Here is a 16,680-nt window from a genome sequence, read left to right as displayed (position 1 = left end):
CTGCGGCGCTCCCTCAATACCGCCCCTCCGAAAGTGCGGCGCTCCCTCGGTACCGCCCCTCTGACAGTGCGGCGCTCCCTCAGTACCGCCCTTCCGACAGTGCGGCGCTCCCTCAGTACTGCCCCTCTGACAGTGCGGCGCTCCCTCAGTACCGCCCCCCTGACAGTGCGGCGCTCCCTCAGTACCGCCCCTCCGACAGTGTGGCGCTCCCACAGTACCGCCCCTCCGACAGTGCGGCGCTCCCTCAGTACCGCCCCTCCGAGAGTGCGGCGCTCCCTCAGTACTGCCCCTCCGGCAGTGCGGTGCTCCCTCAGTACCGCCCCTCCGACAGTGCGGCGCTGCCTCAGTAACACCCCTCCGACAGTGCGGCGCTCCCACAGTACTGACCCTCCGATAGTGCGGCGCTCCCTCAGTACTGCCCCTCCGACAGTGCGGCGCTCCCTCAGTACTGCCCCTCCGACAGTGCGGCACTCCCTCAGTACCGCCCCTCCGACAGTGCGGCGCTGCCTCAGTAACGCCCCTCCGACAGTGCGGCGCTCCCACAGTACTGCCCCTCCGACAGTGCGGCGCTCCCTCAGTACCGCCCCTCCGACAGTGCGGCGCTCCCACAGTACTGCCCCTCCGACAGTGCGACGCTCCCGCAGTACTGCCCCTCTGACAGTGCGGCACTCCCTCAGCACCGCCCCTCCGACAGTGCGGCGCTGCCTCAGTAACGCCCCTCCGACAGTGCGGCGCTCCCACAGTACTGCCCCTCCGACAGTGCGGCGCTCCCTCAGTACTGCCCCTCCGACAGTGCGGCGCTCCCACAGTACTGCCCCTCCGACAGTGCGGCACTGCCTCAGTAAAGCCACTCCGACAGTGCGGCGCTCCCTCAGTACCGCCCCTCCGACAGTGCGGCGCACCCTCAGTACCGCCCCTCCGACAGTGCGGCGCTCTCTCAGTACTGCCCCTCCGACAGTGCGGCGTTCCCTCAGTACTGCCCCTCTGGCAGTGCGGCGCTCCCTCAGTACTGCCCCTCCGACAGTGCGGCGCTCCCTCAGTACTGCCCCCCAACAGTGCGACGCTCCCTTAGTACCGCCCCTCCGACACTGCGGCGCTCCCTCAGTACCGCCCCTCCGACAGTCCGGCGCTCCCTCAGTACCGCCCCTCCGACAGTGCGGCGCTCCCTCAGTACTGCCCCTCCGACAGTGCGGCGCTCCCTCATTACCGCCCCTCCGACAGTGCGGCGCTCCCTCAGTGCTGCCCCTCCGACAGTGCGGCACTCCCTCAGTACCGCCCCTCTGACAGTGCGGCGCTCCCTCAGTACCGCCCCTCCGACAGTGCGGCGCTCCCTCATTACCGCCCCTCCGACAGTGCGGCGCTCCCTCAGTACCGCCCCTCCGACAGTGCGGCGCTCCCTCATTACCGCCCCTCCGACAGTGCGGCGCTCCCTCAATACCGCCCCTCCGACAGTGCGGCGCTCTCTCAGTACCGCCCCTCCGACAGTGCGGCGCTCCCTCAGTACCGCCCCTCCGACAGTGCGGCGCTCCCTCAGTACCGCCCCTCTGACAGTGCGGCGCACTCTCAGTACCGCCCCTCCGACAGTGCGGCGCTCCCTCAGTACTGCCCCTCCGACAGTGCGGCGTTCCCTCAGTACTGCCCCTCCGGCAGTGCGGCGCTCCCTCAGTAGTGCCCCTCCGACAGTGCGGCGCTCCCTCAGTACTGCCCCTCCGACAGTGCGGCGCTCCCTCAGTACCGCCCCTCCGACAGTGCAGCGCTCCCTCAGTACCGCCCCCCCGACAGTGCGGCGCTCCCACAGTACTGCCCCTCCGACAGTGCGGCATTCCCTCAGTACCGCCCCTCCGACAGTGCGGCGCTGCCTCAGTAACGCCCCTCCGACAGTGTGGCGCTCCTTCAGTACTGCCCCTCCGACAGTGCGGCGCTCCCTCTGTACCGCCCCTCCGACAGTGCGGCTCTCCCTCAGTACTGCCCCTCCGACAGTGCGGCGCTCCCACAGTACTGCCCCTCCGACAGTGCGACGCTCCCTCAGTACCGCCCCTCCGACCGTGCGGCTCTCCCTCAGTAACGCCCATCTGACAGGGCGGCGCTCCCACAGTACTGCCCCTCCGACAATGCGGCACTCCCTCAGTACCGTCCCTCCGACCGTGCGGCTCTCCCTCAGTAACGCCCCTCCGACAGTGCGGCGCTCCCTCAGTACCGCCCCTCCGAGAGTGCGGCGCTCCCTCAGTACTGCCCCTCCGACAGTGCAGCCCTCCCTCAGTACCGTCCCTCCGACAGTGAGGCGCTCCCTCCGTACCGCCCCTCCGACAGTGCGGCGCTCCCTCAGTACCGCCCCTCCGACAGTGCGGCGCTCCCACAGTACTGCCCCTCCGACAGTGCGGCGCTCCCACAGTACTGCCCCTCCGACAGTGCGGCGCGCCCTCAGTACCGCCCCTCCGACAGTGCGGCGCTACCTCAGTACCGCCCCTCTGACAGTGCGGCACTCCCTCAGTACCGCCCCTCTGACAGTGCGGCGCACTCTCAGTTCCGCCCCTCCGACAGTGCGGCGCTCCCTCAGTACTGCCTCTCCGACAGTGCGGCGCTCCCTCAGTACAGCCCCTCCGACAGTGCGGCGCCCCCTCAGTACCGGCCCTCCGACAGTGCGGCGCTCCCTCAGTACTGCCCCTCCGGCAGTGCGGTGCTCCCTCAGTAGTGCCCCTCCGACAGCACAGCGCTCACTCAGTACCACCCTCCGACAGTGCGGCGCTCCCTCAGTACTGCCCCTCCGACAGCGTCGCGCTCCCTCAGTACTGCCCCTCCGACAGTGCGGCGCTCTCTTAGTACCGCCCCTCCGACAGTGTGGCGCTCCCTCAGTACCGCCCCTCTGACAGTGCGGCGCACTCTCAGTTCCGCCCCTCCGACAGTGCGGCACTCCCTCAGTACCGCCCCTCCTACAGTGCGGCGCTCCCTCAGTACCGCCCCCCCGACAGTGCGGCGCTCCCACAGTACTGCCCCTCCGACAGTGTGGCGCTCCCTCAGTACCGCCCCTCCGACAGTGTGGCGCTCCCTCAGTACTGCCCCTCCGACAGTGCGGCGCTCCCTCAGTACTGCCCCTCCGACAGTGTGGCGCTCCCTCAGTACCGCCCCTCCGACAGTGAGGCGCTGCCTCAGTAACGCCCCTCCGACAGTGCGGCGCTCCCACAGTACTGCCCCTCCGACAGTGCGGCGCTCCCTCAGTACTGCCCCTCCGACAGTGCGGCACTCCCTCAGTACCGCCCCTCCGACAGTGCGGCTCTCCCTCAGTACTACCCCGCCGACAGCGCGGCGCTCCCTCAGTACCGCCCCTCCGACAGTGCGGCGGTCCCTCAGTACTGCCCCTCCGACAGTGCGGCGCTCCCTCAGTACCGCCCCTCCGACAGTGCGGCGCTCCCTCAGTACTGCCCCTCCGACAGTGCAGCGCTCCCTCAGTAGCACCCTCCGACAGTACGGCACTCCCTCAGTACTGCCCCCCGACAGTGCGACGCTCCCTTAGTACCGCCACTCCGACACTGCGTCACTCCCTCAGTACCGCCCCTCCGACAGTGCGGCGCTGCCTCAGTACCGCCCCTCCGACAGTGCGGCATTCCCTCAGTACCGCCCCTCCGACAGTGCGGCCCTCCCTCAGTACCGCCCCTCCGACAGTGCGGCGCTCCCTCAGTACTGCCCCTCCGACAGTGCGGCGCTCGCTCAGTACCGCCCCTCCGACAGGGCGGCGCTCCCTCAGTACCGCCCCTCCGACAGTGCGGCGCTCCCTCAGTACTGCCCATCCGACAGTGCTGCGTTCCCTCAGTACTGCCCCTCCGGCAGTGCGGCGCTCTCTCAGTAGTGCCCCTCCGACAGTGCGGCGCTCCCTCAGTACCGCCCCCCCGACAGTGCGGCTCTCCCTCAGTACTACCCCTCCGACAGCGCCGCGCTCCCTCAGTACCGCCCCTCCGACAGTGCGGCGGTCCCTCAGTACTGCCCCTCCGACAGCGCGGCGCTCCCTCAGTACCGCCCCTCCGACAGTGCGGCGCTCCCTCAGTACTGCCCCTCCGACAGTGCAGCGCTCCCTCAGTACCACCCTCCGACAGTGCGGCGCTCCCTCAGTACCGCCCCTCCGACAGTGCGGCGCTCCCTCAGTACCGCCCCTCTGACAGTGCGGCGCACTCTCAGTACCGCCCCTCCGACAGCGCGGCGCTCCCTCAGTACTGCCCCTCCGACAGTGCGGCGTTCCCTCAGTACTGCCCCTCCGGCAGTGCGGCGCTCCCTCAGTAGTGCCCCTCCGACAGTGCGGCGCTCCCTCAGTACTGCCCCTCCGACACTGCGACACTCCCTCGGTACCGCCCCTCCGACAGTGCGGCGCTCCCTCAGTACTGCCCGCCGACAGTGCGGCGCTCCGTCATTACTGCCCCTCCGACAGTGCGGCGCTCCCTCAGTACCGCCCCTCCGACAGTGCGGCGCTCCCTCAGTACCGCCCCCCCGACAGTGCGGTGCTCCCACAGTACTGCCCCTCCGACAGTGCGGCACTCCCTCAGTACCGCCCCTCCGACAGTGCAGCGCTCCCTCAGTACCACCCTCCGACAGTGCGGCACTCCCTCAGTACTGCCCCCCGACAGTGCGACGCTCCCTTAGTACCGCCACTCCGACACTGCGTCGCTCCCCCTGTACCGCCCCTCCGACAGTGCAGCGCTCCCTCAGTACCGCCCCTCCGACAGTGCGGCACTCCCTCAGTACCGCCCCTCCGACAGTGCGGCGCTCCCTCAGTACCGCCCCTCCGACAGTGCGGCGCTCCCTCTGTACTGCCCCTCCGACAGTGCGGCGCTCCCTCAGTACCGCCCCTCCGACAGTGCGGCGCTCCCTCAGTACCGCCCCTCCGACAGTGCGGCGCTCCCTCAGTACTGCCCCTCCGACAGTGCGGCGTTCCCTCAGTACCGCCCCTCCGGCAGTGCGGCACTCCCTCAGTAGTGCCCCTCCGACAGTGCGGCGCTCCCTCAGTACCGCCCCTCCGACAGTGCGGCGCTCCCTCAGTACTGCCCGCCGACAGTGCGGCGCTCCGTCATTACTGCCCCTCCGACAGTGCGGCGCTCCCTCAGTACCGCCCCTCCGACAGTGCGGCGCTCCCTCAGTACCGCCCCCCCGATAGTGCGGTGCTCCCACAGTACTGCCCCTCCGACAGTGCGGCACTCCCTCAGTACCACCCATCCGACAGTGCGGCGCTCCCTCAGTGCTGCCCCTCCGACAGTGCGGCACTCCCTCAGTACCGCCCCTCTGACAGTGCGGCGCTCCCTCAGTACCGCCCCTCCGACAGTGCGGCGCTCCCTCAATACCGCCCCTCCGACAGTGCGGCGCTCCCACAGTACTGCCCGTCCGAAAGTGCGACGCTCCCGCAGTACTGCCCCTCTGACAGTGCGGCGCTCCCTCAGTACCGCCCCTCCGACAGTGCGGTGCTCCCTCAGTACCGCCCCTCCGACAGTGCGGCGCTGCCTCAGTAACACCCCTCCGACAGTGCGGCGCTCCCACAGTACCGCCCCTCCGATAGTGCGGCGCTCCCTCAGTACTGCCCCTCCGACAGTGCGGCGCTCCCTCAGTACTGCCCCTCCGACAGTGCGGCACTCCCTCAGTACCGCCCCTCCGACAGTGCGGCGCTGCCTCAGTAACGCCCCTCCGACAGTGCGGCCCTCCCACTGTACTGCCCCTCCGACAGTGCGGCGCTCCCTCAGTACCGCCCCTCCGACAGTGCGGCGCTCCCACAGTACTGCCCGTCCGACAGTGCGACGCTCCCGCAGTACTGCCCCTCCGACAGTGCGGCACTCTCTTAGTACCGCCCCTCCGACAGTGTGGCGCTCCCTCAGTACCGCCCCTCTGACAGTGCGGCGCACTCTCAGTTCCGCCCCTCCGACAGTGCGGCACTCCCTCAGTACCGCCCCTCCTACAGTGCGGCGCTCCCTCAGTACTGCCCCTCCGACAGTGCGGCGCTCCCTCAGTACCGCCCCTCCGACAGTGAGGCGCTGCCTCAGTAACGCCCCTCCGACAGTGCGGCGCTCCCTCAGTACCGCCCCTCCGACAGTGAGGCGCTGCCTCAGTAACGCCCCTCCGACAGTGCGGCGCTCCCACAGTACTGCCCCTCCGACAGTGCGGCGCTCCCTCAGTACTGCCCCTCCGACAGTGCGGCACTCCCTCAGTACCGCCCCTCCGACAGTGCGGCTCTCCCTCAGTACTACCCCGCCGACAGCGCGGCGCTCCCTCAGTACCGCCCCTCCGACAGTGCGGCGCTCCCTCAGTACTGCCCCTCCGACAGTGCGGCGCTCCCTCAGTACCGCCCCTCCGACAGTGCGGCGCTCCCTCAGTACTGCCCCTCCGACAGTGCAGCGCTCCCTCAGTAGCACCCTCCGACAGTACGGCACTCCCTCAGTACTGCCCCCCGACAGTGCGACGCTCCCTTAGTACCGCCACTCCGACACTGCGTCACTCCCTCAGTACCGCCCCTCCGACAGTGCGGCGCTGCCTCAGTACCGCCCCTCCGACAGTGCGGCATTCCCTCAGTACCGCCCCTCCGACAGTGCGGCCCTCCCTCAGTACCGCTCCTCCGACAGTGCGGCGCTCCCTCAGTACTGCCCCTCCGACAGTGCGGCGCTCGCTCAGTACCGCCCCTCCGACAGGGCGGCGCTCCCTCAGTACCGCCCCTCCGACAGTGCGGCGCTCCCTCAGTACTGCCCATCCGACAGTGCTGCGTTCCCTCAGTACTGCCCCTCCAGCAGTGCGGCGCTCCCTCAGTAGTGCCCCTCCGACAGTGCGGCGCTCCCTCAGTACCGCCCCCCCGACAGTGCGGCTCTCCCTCAGTACTACCCCTCCGACAGCGCCGCGCTCCCTCAGTACCGCCCCTCCGACAGTGCGGCGGTCCCTCAGTACTGCCCCTCCGACAGCGCGGCGCTCCCTCAGTACCGCCCCTCCGACAGTGCGGCGCTCCCTCAGTACTGCCCCTCCGACAGTGCAGCGCTCCCTCAGTACCACCCTCCGACAGTGCGGCGCTCCCTCAGTACCGCCCCTCCGACAGTGCGGCGCTCCCTCAGTACCGCCCCTCTGACAGTGCGGCGCACTCTCAGTACCGCCCCTCCGACAGCGCGGCGCTCCCTCAGTACTGCCCCTCCGACAGTGCGGCGTTCCCTCAGTACTGCCCCTCCGGCAGTGCGGCGCTCCCTCAGTAGTGCCCCTCCGACAGTGCGGCGCTCCCTCAGTACTGCCCCTCCGACACTGCGGCACTCCCTCGGTACCGCCCCTCCGACAGTGCGGCGCTCCCTCAGTACTGCCCGCCGACAGTGCGGCGCTCCGTCATTACTGCCCCTCCGACAGTGCGGCGCTCCCTCAGTACCGCCCCTCCGACAGTGCGGCGCTCCCTCAGTACCGCCCCCCTGACAGTGCGGTGCTCCCACAGTACTGCCCCTCCGACAGTGCGGCACTCCCTCAGTACCGCCCCTCCGACAGTGCAGCGCTCCCTCAGTACCACCCTCCGACAGTGCGGCACTCCCTCAGTACTGCCCCCCGACAGTGCGACGCTCCCTTTGTACCGCCACTCCGACACTGCGTCGCTCCCTCTGTACCGCCCCTCCGACAGTGCAGCGCTCCCTCAGTAGCCCCCCTCCGACAGTGCGGCACTCCCTCAGTACCGCCCCTCCGACAGTGCGGCGCTCCCTCAGTACCGCCCCTCCGACAGTGCGGCGCTCCCTCTGTACTGCCCCTCCGACAGTGCGGCGCTCCCTCAGTACCGCCCCTCCGACAGTGCGGCGCTCCCTCAGTACCGCCCCTCCGACAGTGCGGCGCTCCCTCAGTACTGCCCCTCCGACAGTGCGGCGTTCCCTCAGTACCGCCCCTCCGGCAGTGCGGCGCTCCCTCAGTAGTGCCCCTCCGACAGTGCGGCGCTCCCTCAGTACCGCCCCTCCGACAGTGCGGCGCTCCCTCAGTACTGCCCGCCGACAGTGCGGCGCTCCGTCATTACTGCCCCTCCGACAGTGCGGCGCTCCCTCAGTACCGCCCCTCCGACAGTGCGGCGCTCCCTCAGTACCGCCCCCCCGACAGTGCGGTGCTCCCACAGTACAGCCCCTCCGACAGTGCGGCACTCCCTCAGTACCGCCCATCCGACAGTGCGGCGCTCCCTCAGTGCTGCCCCTCCGACAGTGCGGCACTCCCTCAGTACCGCCCCTCTGACAGTGCGGCGCTCCCTCAGTACCGCCCCTCCGACAGTGCGGCGCTCCCTCATTACCGCCCCTCCGACAGTGCGGCGCTCCCTCAGTACCGCCCCTCCGACAGTGCGGCGTTCCCTCAATACCGCCCCTCCGACAGTGCGGCGCTCCCTCAATACCGCCCCTCCGACAGTGCGGCGCTCTCTCAGTACCGCCCCTCCGACAGTGCGGCGCTCCCTCAGTACCGCCCCTCCGACAGTGCGGCGCTCCCTCAGTACCGCCCCTCTGACAGTGCGGCGCACTCTCAGTACCGCCCCTCCGACAGTGCGGCGCTCCCTCAGTACTGCCCCTCCGACAGTGCGGCGTTCCCTCAGTACTGCCCCTCCGGCAGTGCGGCGCTCCCTCAGTAGTGCCCCTCCGACAGTGCGGCGCTCCCTCAGTACTGCCCCTCCGACAGTGCGGCGCTCCCTCAGTACCGCCCCTCCGACAGTGCGGCGCTCCCTCAGTACCGCCCCCCCGACAGTGCGGCGCTCCCACAGTACTGCCCCTCCGACAGTGCGGCATTCCCTCAGTACCGCCCCTCCGACAGTGCGGCGCTGCCTCAGTAACGCCCCTCCGACAGTGTGGCGCTCCTTCAGTACTGCCCCTCCGACAGTGTGGCGCTCCCTCTGTACCGCCCCTCCGACAGTGCGGCTCTCCCTCAGTACTGCCCCTCCGACAGTGCGGCGCTCCCACAGTACTGCCCCTCCGACAGTGCGACGCTCCCTCAGTACCGCCCCTCCGACCGTGCGGCTCTCCCTCAGTAACGCCCCTCCGACAGGGCGGCGCTCCCACAGTACTGCCCCTCCGACAATGCGGCGCTCCCTCAGTACTGCCCCTCCGACAGTGCAGCCCTCCCTCAGTACCGTCCCTCCGACAGTGAGGCGCTCCCTCCGTACCGCCCCTCCGACAGTGCGGCGCTCCCTCAGTACCGCCCCTCCGACAGTGCGGCGCTCCCACAGTACTGCCCCTCCGACAGTGCGGCGCTCCCACAGTACTGCCCCTCCGACAGTGCGGCGCGCCCTCAGTACCGCCCCTCCGACAGTGCGGCGCTACCTCAGTACCGCCCCTCTGACAGTGCGGCACTCCCTCAGTACCGCCCCTCTGACAGTGCGGCGCTCTCTCAGTTCCGCCCCTCCGACAGTGCGGCGCTCCCTCAGTACTGCCCCTCCGACAGTGCGGCGCTCCCTCAGTACTGCCTCTCCGAAAGTGCGGCGCTCCCTCAGTACAGCCCCTCCGACAGTGCGGCGCCCCCTCAGTACCGGCCCTCCGACAGTGCGGCGCTCCCTCAGTACTGCCCCTCCGGCAGTGCGGCGCTCCCTCAGTAGTGCCCCTCCGACAGCACAGCGCTCACTCAGTACCACCCTCCGACAGTGCGGCGCTCCCTCAGTACTGCCCCTCCGACAGCGTCGCGCTCCCTCAGTACTGCCCCTCCGACAGTGCGGCGCTCTCTTAGTACCGCCCCTCCGACAGTGTGGCGCTCCCTCAGTACCGCCCCTCTGACAGTGCGGCGCACTCTCAGTTCCGCCCCTCCGACAGTGCGGCACTCCCTCAGTACCGCCCCTCCTACAGTGCGGCGCTCCCTCAGTACCGCCCCCCCGACAGTGCGGCGCTCCCACAGTACTGCCCCTCCGACAGTGTGGCGCTCCCTCAGTACCGCCCCTCCGACAGTGTGGCGATCCCTCAGTACTGCCCCTCCGACAGTGCGGCGCTCCCTCAGTACCGCCCCTCCGACAGTGAGGCGCTGCCTCAGTAACGCCCCTCCGACAGTGCGGCGCTCCCACAGTACTGCCCCTCCGACAGTGCGGCGCTCCCTCAGTACTGCCCCTCCGACAGTGCGGCACTCCCTCAGTACCGCCCCTCCGACAGTGCGGCTCTCCCTCAGTACCCCCCTCCGACAGTACGGCACTCCCTCAGTACTGCCCCCCGACAGTGCGACGCTCCCTTAGTACCGCCACTCCGACACTGCGTCACTCCCTCAGTACCCGCCCCTCCGACAGTGCGGCGCTGCCTCAGTACCGCCCCTCCGACAGTGCGGCACTCCCTCAGTACCGCCCATCCAACAGTGCGGCCGTCCCTCAGTACCGCTCCTCCGACAGTGCGGCGCTCCCTCAGTACTGCCCCTCCGACAGTGCGGCGCTCGCTCAGTACCCGCCCCTCCGACAGGGCGGCGCTCCCTCAGTCCCGCCCCTCCGACAGTGCGGCGCTCCCTCAGTACTGCCCATCCGACAGTGCTGCGTTCCCTCAGTACTGCCCCTCCGGCAGTGCGGCGCTCCCTCAGTAGTGCCCCTCCGACAGTGCGGCGCTCCCTCAGTACCGCCCCCCCGACAGTGCAGCTCTCCCTCAGTACTACCCCTCCGACAGCGCGGCGCTCCCTCAGTACCCCCCCTCCGACAGTGCGGCGGTCCCTCAGTACTGCCCCTCCGACAGCGCGGCGCTCCCTCAGTACCGCCCCTCCGACAGTGCGGCGCTCCCTCAGTACTGCCCCTCCGACAGTGCAGCGCTCCCTCAGTACCACCCTCCGACAGTGCGGCGCTCCCTCAGTACCGCCCCTCCGACAGTGCGGCGCTCCCTCAGTACCGCCCCTCTGACAGTGCGGCGCACTCTCAGTACCCGCCCCTCCGACAGCGCGGCGCTCCCTCAGTACTGCCCCTCCGACATTGCGGCGTTCCCTCAGTACTGCCCCTCCGGCAGTGCGGCGCTCCCTCAGTAGTGCCCCTCCGACAGTGCGGCGCTCCCTCAGTACTGCCCCTCCGACACTGCGGCACTCCCTCGGTACCGCCCCTCCGACAGTGCGGCGCTCCCTCAGTACTGCCCGCCGACAGTGCGGCGCTCCTTTAGTACCCGCCCCTCCGACAGTGCGGCGCTCCCTCAGTACCGCCCCTCCGACAGTGCGGCGCTCCCTCAGTACTGCCCCTCCGACAGTGTGGCGCTCCCTCAGTACTGACCCTCCGACAGTGCGGCGCTCCCTCAGTACCCGCCCCTCCGACAGTGCGGCGCTCCCTCAGTACTGCCCCTCCGACAGTGCGGCGTTCCCACAGTACCGCCCCTCCGACAGTGCGGCGCTCCCTCAGTACCGCCCCTCCGACAGTGCGGCTCTCCCTCAGTACTGCCCCTCCGACAGTGCGGCGCTCCCACAGAACTGCCCATCCGACAATGCGGCGCTCCCTCAATACCTCCCCTCCGAGAGTGCGGCGCTCCCTCAGTACTGCCCCTCCGACAGTGCGGCGCTCCCTCAGTACCGCCCCTCCGACAGTGCGGCGCTCCCTCAGTACCGCCTCTCCGACAAGGCAGCGCTCGCTCAGTACCGCCCCTCCGACAGTGCGGCGCTCCCTCAGTACTGCCCCTCCGACAGTGCGGCGCTACCTCAGTACTACCCCTCCGACTGTGCGGCGCTCCCTCAGTACCGCCCCTCGGACAGTGCGGCGCTCCCTCAATACCTCCCCTCCGACAGTGCGGCGCTCCCTCAAGACCGCCCCTCAGACAGTGCGGCGCCCCTCAGTACCGCCCCTCCGACAGTGCGGCGCTCTCTCAGTACCGCCCCTCTGACAGTGCGGCGCACTCTCAGTACCGCCCCTCCGACAGTGCGGCGCTCCCTCAGTACTGCCCCTCCGACAGTGCGGCGTTCCCTCAGTACTGCCCCTCCGGCAGTGCGGCGCTCCCTCAGTAGTGCCCCTCCGACAGTGCGGCGCTCCCTCAGTACTGCCCCTCCGACACTGCGGCGCTCCCTCAGTACCGCCCCTCCGACAGTGCGGCGCTCCCTCAGTACCGCCCCTCCGACAGTGCGGCGCTCCCTCAGTACTGCCCCCCGACAGTGCGGCGCTCCGTCAGTACTGCCCCTCCGACAGTGCGGCGCTCCCTCAGGACCGCACCTCCGACAGTGCGGCGCTCCCTCAGTACTGCCCCCCGACAGTGTGACGCTCGCTCAGTACTGCCCCTCCGACAGTGCGGCGCTCCCTCAGTACCGCCCCTCCGACAGTGCGGCGCTCCCTCGGTACCCGCCCCTCCGACAGTGCGGCGCTCCCTCAGCACCGCCGCTGCGACAGTGCGGCGCTCCCTCAGTGCTGCCCCTCCGACAGTGTGGCGCTCCCTCAGTACTGCCCCTCCGACAGTGCGGCGCTCCCTCAGTACCGCCCCTCCGACAGTGCGGCGCTCCCTCAGTACTGCCCCTCCGACAGTGCGGCGCTCCCACAGTATTGCCCCTCCGACAGTGCGACGCTCCCTCAGTACTGCCCCTCCGACAGTGCGGCACTCCCTCAGTACCGCCCCTCCGACAGTGCGGCGCTGCCTCAGTAACGCCCCTCCGACAGTGCGGCGCTCCCACAGTACTGCCCCTCCGACAGTGCAGCGCTCCCTCAGTACCGCCCCTCCGACAGTGCGGCGCTCCCTCAGTACCGCCCCTCCGACAGTGCGGCGCTCCCTCAGTACAGCCCCTCCGACAGTGCGGCGCTCCCTCAGTACCGCCCCCTCAGACAGTGCGGCGCTCCCTCAGTACCGCCCCTCTGACAGTGCGGCGCACTCTCAGTACCGCCCCTCCGACAGTGCGGCGCTCCCTCAGTACTGCACCTCCGACAGTGCGGCGTTCCCTCAGTACTGCCCCTTCGGCAGTACGGCGCTCCCTCAGTAGTGCCCCTCCGACAGTGCGGCGCTCCCTCAGTACTGTTCCTCCGACACTGCGGCACTCCCTCAGTACCGCCCCACCGACAGTGCGGCGCTCCCTCAGTACCGCCCCCCGACAGTGCGGCGCTCCCTCAGTACCGCCCCTCCGACAGTGCGGCGCTCCCTCAGTACCGCCCCTCCGACAGTGTGGCGCTCCCTCAGTACCGCCCCCCCGACAGTGCGGCACTCCCTCAGTACCGCCCCTCCGACAGTGCGGCGCTGCCTCAGTAACGCCCCTCCGACAGTGCGGCGCTCCCACAGTACTGCCCCTCCGACAGTGCGGCGCTCCCTCAGTACTGCCCGTCCGACAGTGCAGCGCTCCCTCAGTACCACCCTCCGACAGTGCGGCGCTCCCTCAGTACCGCCCCTCCGACAGTGCGGCGCTCCCTCAGTACCGCCCCCCCGACAGTGTGGCGCTCCCACAGTACTGCCCCTCCGACAGTGTGGCGCTCCCTCAGTACCGCCCCTCCGACAGTGCGGCGCTCCCTCGGTACTGCCCCTCCGACAGTGCGGCGCTCCCTCAGTACCGCCCCTCCGACAACGTGCGGCGTCCCTCAGTACCACCCCCGCCGACAGTGCGGCGCTCCCTCAGTACTGCCCCTCCGACAGTGCGGCGCTCCCTCAGTACCGCCCCTCCGACAGTGCGGCGCTCCCTCAGTACCGCCCCTCTGACAGTGCGGCGCACTCTCAGTACCGCCCCTCCAACAGTGCGGCGCTCCCTCAGTACTGCCCCTCCGACAGTACGGCGTTCCCTCAGTACTGCCCCTCCGGCAGTGCGGCGCACCCTCAGTAGTGCCCCTCCGACAGTGCAGCTCTCCCTCAGTACCACCCTCCGACAGTGCGGCGCTCCCTTAGTACCGCCCCTCCGACACTGCGGCGCTCCCTCAGTACCGCCCCTCCGACAGTGCGGCGCTCCCTCAGTACCGCCCCTCCGACAGTGCGGCGCTCCGTCAGTACTGCCCCTCCGACAGTGCGGCGCTCCCTCAGTACCGCCACTCTGACAGTGCGGCGCTCCCTCAGTACCGCCCCTCCGACAGTGCGGCGCTGCCTCAGTACTGCCGCTCCGACAGTGCGACGCTCCCTCTGTACTGCCCCTCCGACAGTGCGACTCTCCCTCAGTACTGCCCCTCCGACAGTGCGGCGCTCCCACAGTGCTGCCCCTCCGACAGTGCAACTCTCCCTCAGTACTGCTCCTCCGACAGTGCGGCACTCCCTCAGTACCGCCCCTCCGATAGTGCGGCGCTCCCTCAGCAACGCCCCTCCGACAGTGCGGCGCTCCCACAGTACTGCCCCTCCGACAGTGCGGCGCTCCCTCAGTACTGCCCCTCCGACAGTGCGGCGCTCCCACAGTACTGCCCCTCCGACAATGCGGCGCTCCCTCAGTACCACCCTCCGACAGTGCGGCGCTCCCTAAGTACTGCCCCCCGACAGTGCGACGCTCCTTTAGTACCGCCCCTCCGACAGTGCGGCGCTCCGTCAGTACTGCCCCTGCGACAGTGCGGCGCTCCCTCAGTGCTGCCCCTCCGACAGTGTGGCGCTCCCTCAGTACTGCCCCTCCGACAGTGCGGCGCTCCCTCAGTACCGCCCCTCCGACAGTGCGGCGCTCCCTCAGTACTGCCCCTCCGACAGTGCGGCGCTCCCACAGTATTGCCCCTCCGACAGTGCGACGCTCCCTCAGTACTGCCCCTCCGACAGTGCGGCACTCCCTCAGTACCGCCCCTCCGACAGTGCGGCGCTGCCTCAGTAACGCCCCTCCGACAGTGCGGCGCTCCCACAGTACTGCCCCTCCGACAGTGCAGCGCTGCCTCAGTAACGCCCCTCCGACAGTGCGGCGCTCCCACAGTACTGCCCCTCCGACAGTGCGGCGCTCCCACAGTACTGCCCCTCCGACAGTGCAGCGCTCCCTCAGTACTGCCCCTCCGACAGTGCGGCGCTCCCTCAGTACCGCCCCTCCGACAGTGCGGCGCTCCCTCAGTACAGCCCCTCCGACAGTGCGGCGCTCCCTCAGTACCGCCCCTCAGACAGTGCGGCGCTCCCTCAGTACCGCCCCTCTGACAGTGCGGCGCACTCTCAGTACCGCCCCTCCGACAGTGCGGCGCTCCCTCAGTACTGCACCTCCGACAGTGCGGCGTTCCCTCAGTACTGCCCCTTCAGCAGTACGGCGCTCCCTCAGTAGTGCCCCTCCGACAGTGCGGCGCTCCCTCAGTACTGTTCCTCCGACACTGCGGCACTCCCTCAGTACCGCCCCACCGACAGTGCGGCGCTCCCTCAGTACCCGCCCCCCGACAGTGCGGCGCTCCCTCAGTACCGCCCCTCCGACAGTGCGGCGCTCCCTCAGTACCGCCCCTCCGACAGTGTGGCGCTCCCTCAGTACCGCCCCCCCGACAGTGCGGCACTCCCTCAGTACCGACCCTCCGACAGTGCGGCGCTGCCTCAGTAACGCCCCTCCGACAGTGCGGCGCTCCCACAGTACTGCCCCTCCGACAGTGCGGCGCTCCCTCAGTACTGCCCGTCCGACAGTGCAGCGCTCCCTCAGTACCACCCTCCGACAGTGCGGCGCTCCCTCAGTACCGCCCCTCCGACAGTGCGGCGCTCCCTCAGTACCGCCCCCCCGACAGTGTGGCGCTCCCACAGTACTGCCCCTCCGACAGTGTGGCGCTCCCTCAGTACCCGCCCCTCCGACAGTGCGGCGCTCCCACAGTACTGCCCCTCCGACAGTGCGGCGCTCCCTCAGTACCGCCCCTCCGACAGTGCGGCGTCCCTCAGTACCACCCCCGCCGACAGTGCGGCGCTCCCTCAGTACTGCCCCTCCGACAGTGCGGCGCTCCCTCAGTACCGCCCCTCCGACAGTGCGGCGCTCCCTCAGTACCGCCCCTCTGACAGTGCGGCGCACTCTCAGTACCGCCCCTCCAACAGTGCGGCGCTCCCTCAGTACTGCCCCTCCGACAGTACGGCGTTCCCTCAGTACTGCCCCTCCGGCAGTGCGGCGCACCCTCAGTAGTGCCCCTCCGACAGTGCAGCTCTCCCTCAGTACCACCCTCCGACAGTGCGGCGCTCCCTTAGTACCGCCCCTCCGACACTGCGGCGCTCCCTCAGTACCGCCCCTCCGACAGTGCGGCGCTCCCTCAGTACCCGCCCCTCCGACAGTGCGGCGCTCCGTCAGTACTGCCCCTCCGACAGTGCGGCGCTCCCTCAGTACCGCCACTCTGACAGTGCGGCGCTCCCTCAGTACCGCCCCTCCGACAGTGCGGCGCTGCCTCAGTACTGCCGCTCCGACAGTGCGACGCTCCCTCTGTACTGCCCCTCCGACAGTACGACTCTCCCTCAGTACTGCCCCTCCGACAGTGCGGCGCTCCCACAGTGCTGCCCCTCCCACAGTGCAACTCTCCCTCAGTACTGCCCCTCCGACAGTGCGGCACTCCCTCAGTACCGCCCCTCCGATAGTGCGGCGCTCCCTCAGCAACGCCCCTCCGACAGTGCGGCGCTCCCACAGTACTGCCCCTCCGACAGTGCGGCGCTCCCTCAGTACTGCCCCTCCGACAGTGCGGCGCTCCCACAGTACTGCCCCTCCGACAATGCGGCGCTCCCTCAGTACCACCCTCCGACAGTGCGGCGCTCCCTAAGTACTGCCCCCCGACAGTGCGACGCTCCTTTAGTACCGCCCCTCCGACAGTGCGGCGCTCCCTCAGTACCGCCCCTCCGACAGTGCGGCGCTCCCTCAGTACTGCCCCTCCGACAGTGTGGCGCTCCCTCAGTACAGCCCCTCCGACAGTGCGGCGCTCCCTCAGTACCGCCCCTCCGACAGTGC

Source organism: Somniosus microcephalus, unplaced genomic scaffold (assembly GCF_052327205.1).
Source record: "Somniosus microcephalus isolate GS21.2 unplaced genomic scaffold, FLI_Smic_1.0 unresolved_chr7, whole genome shotgun sequence".
Taxonomy (NCBI): domain Eukaryota; kingdom Metazoa; phylum Chordata; class Chondrichthyes; order Squaliformes; family Somniosidae; genus Somniosus; species Somniosus microcephalus.
Note: the sequence above shows the minus strand (reverse complement) of the source record.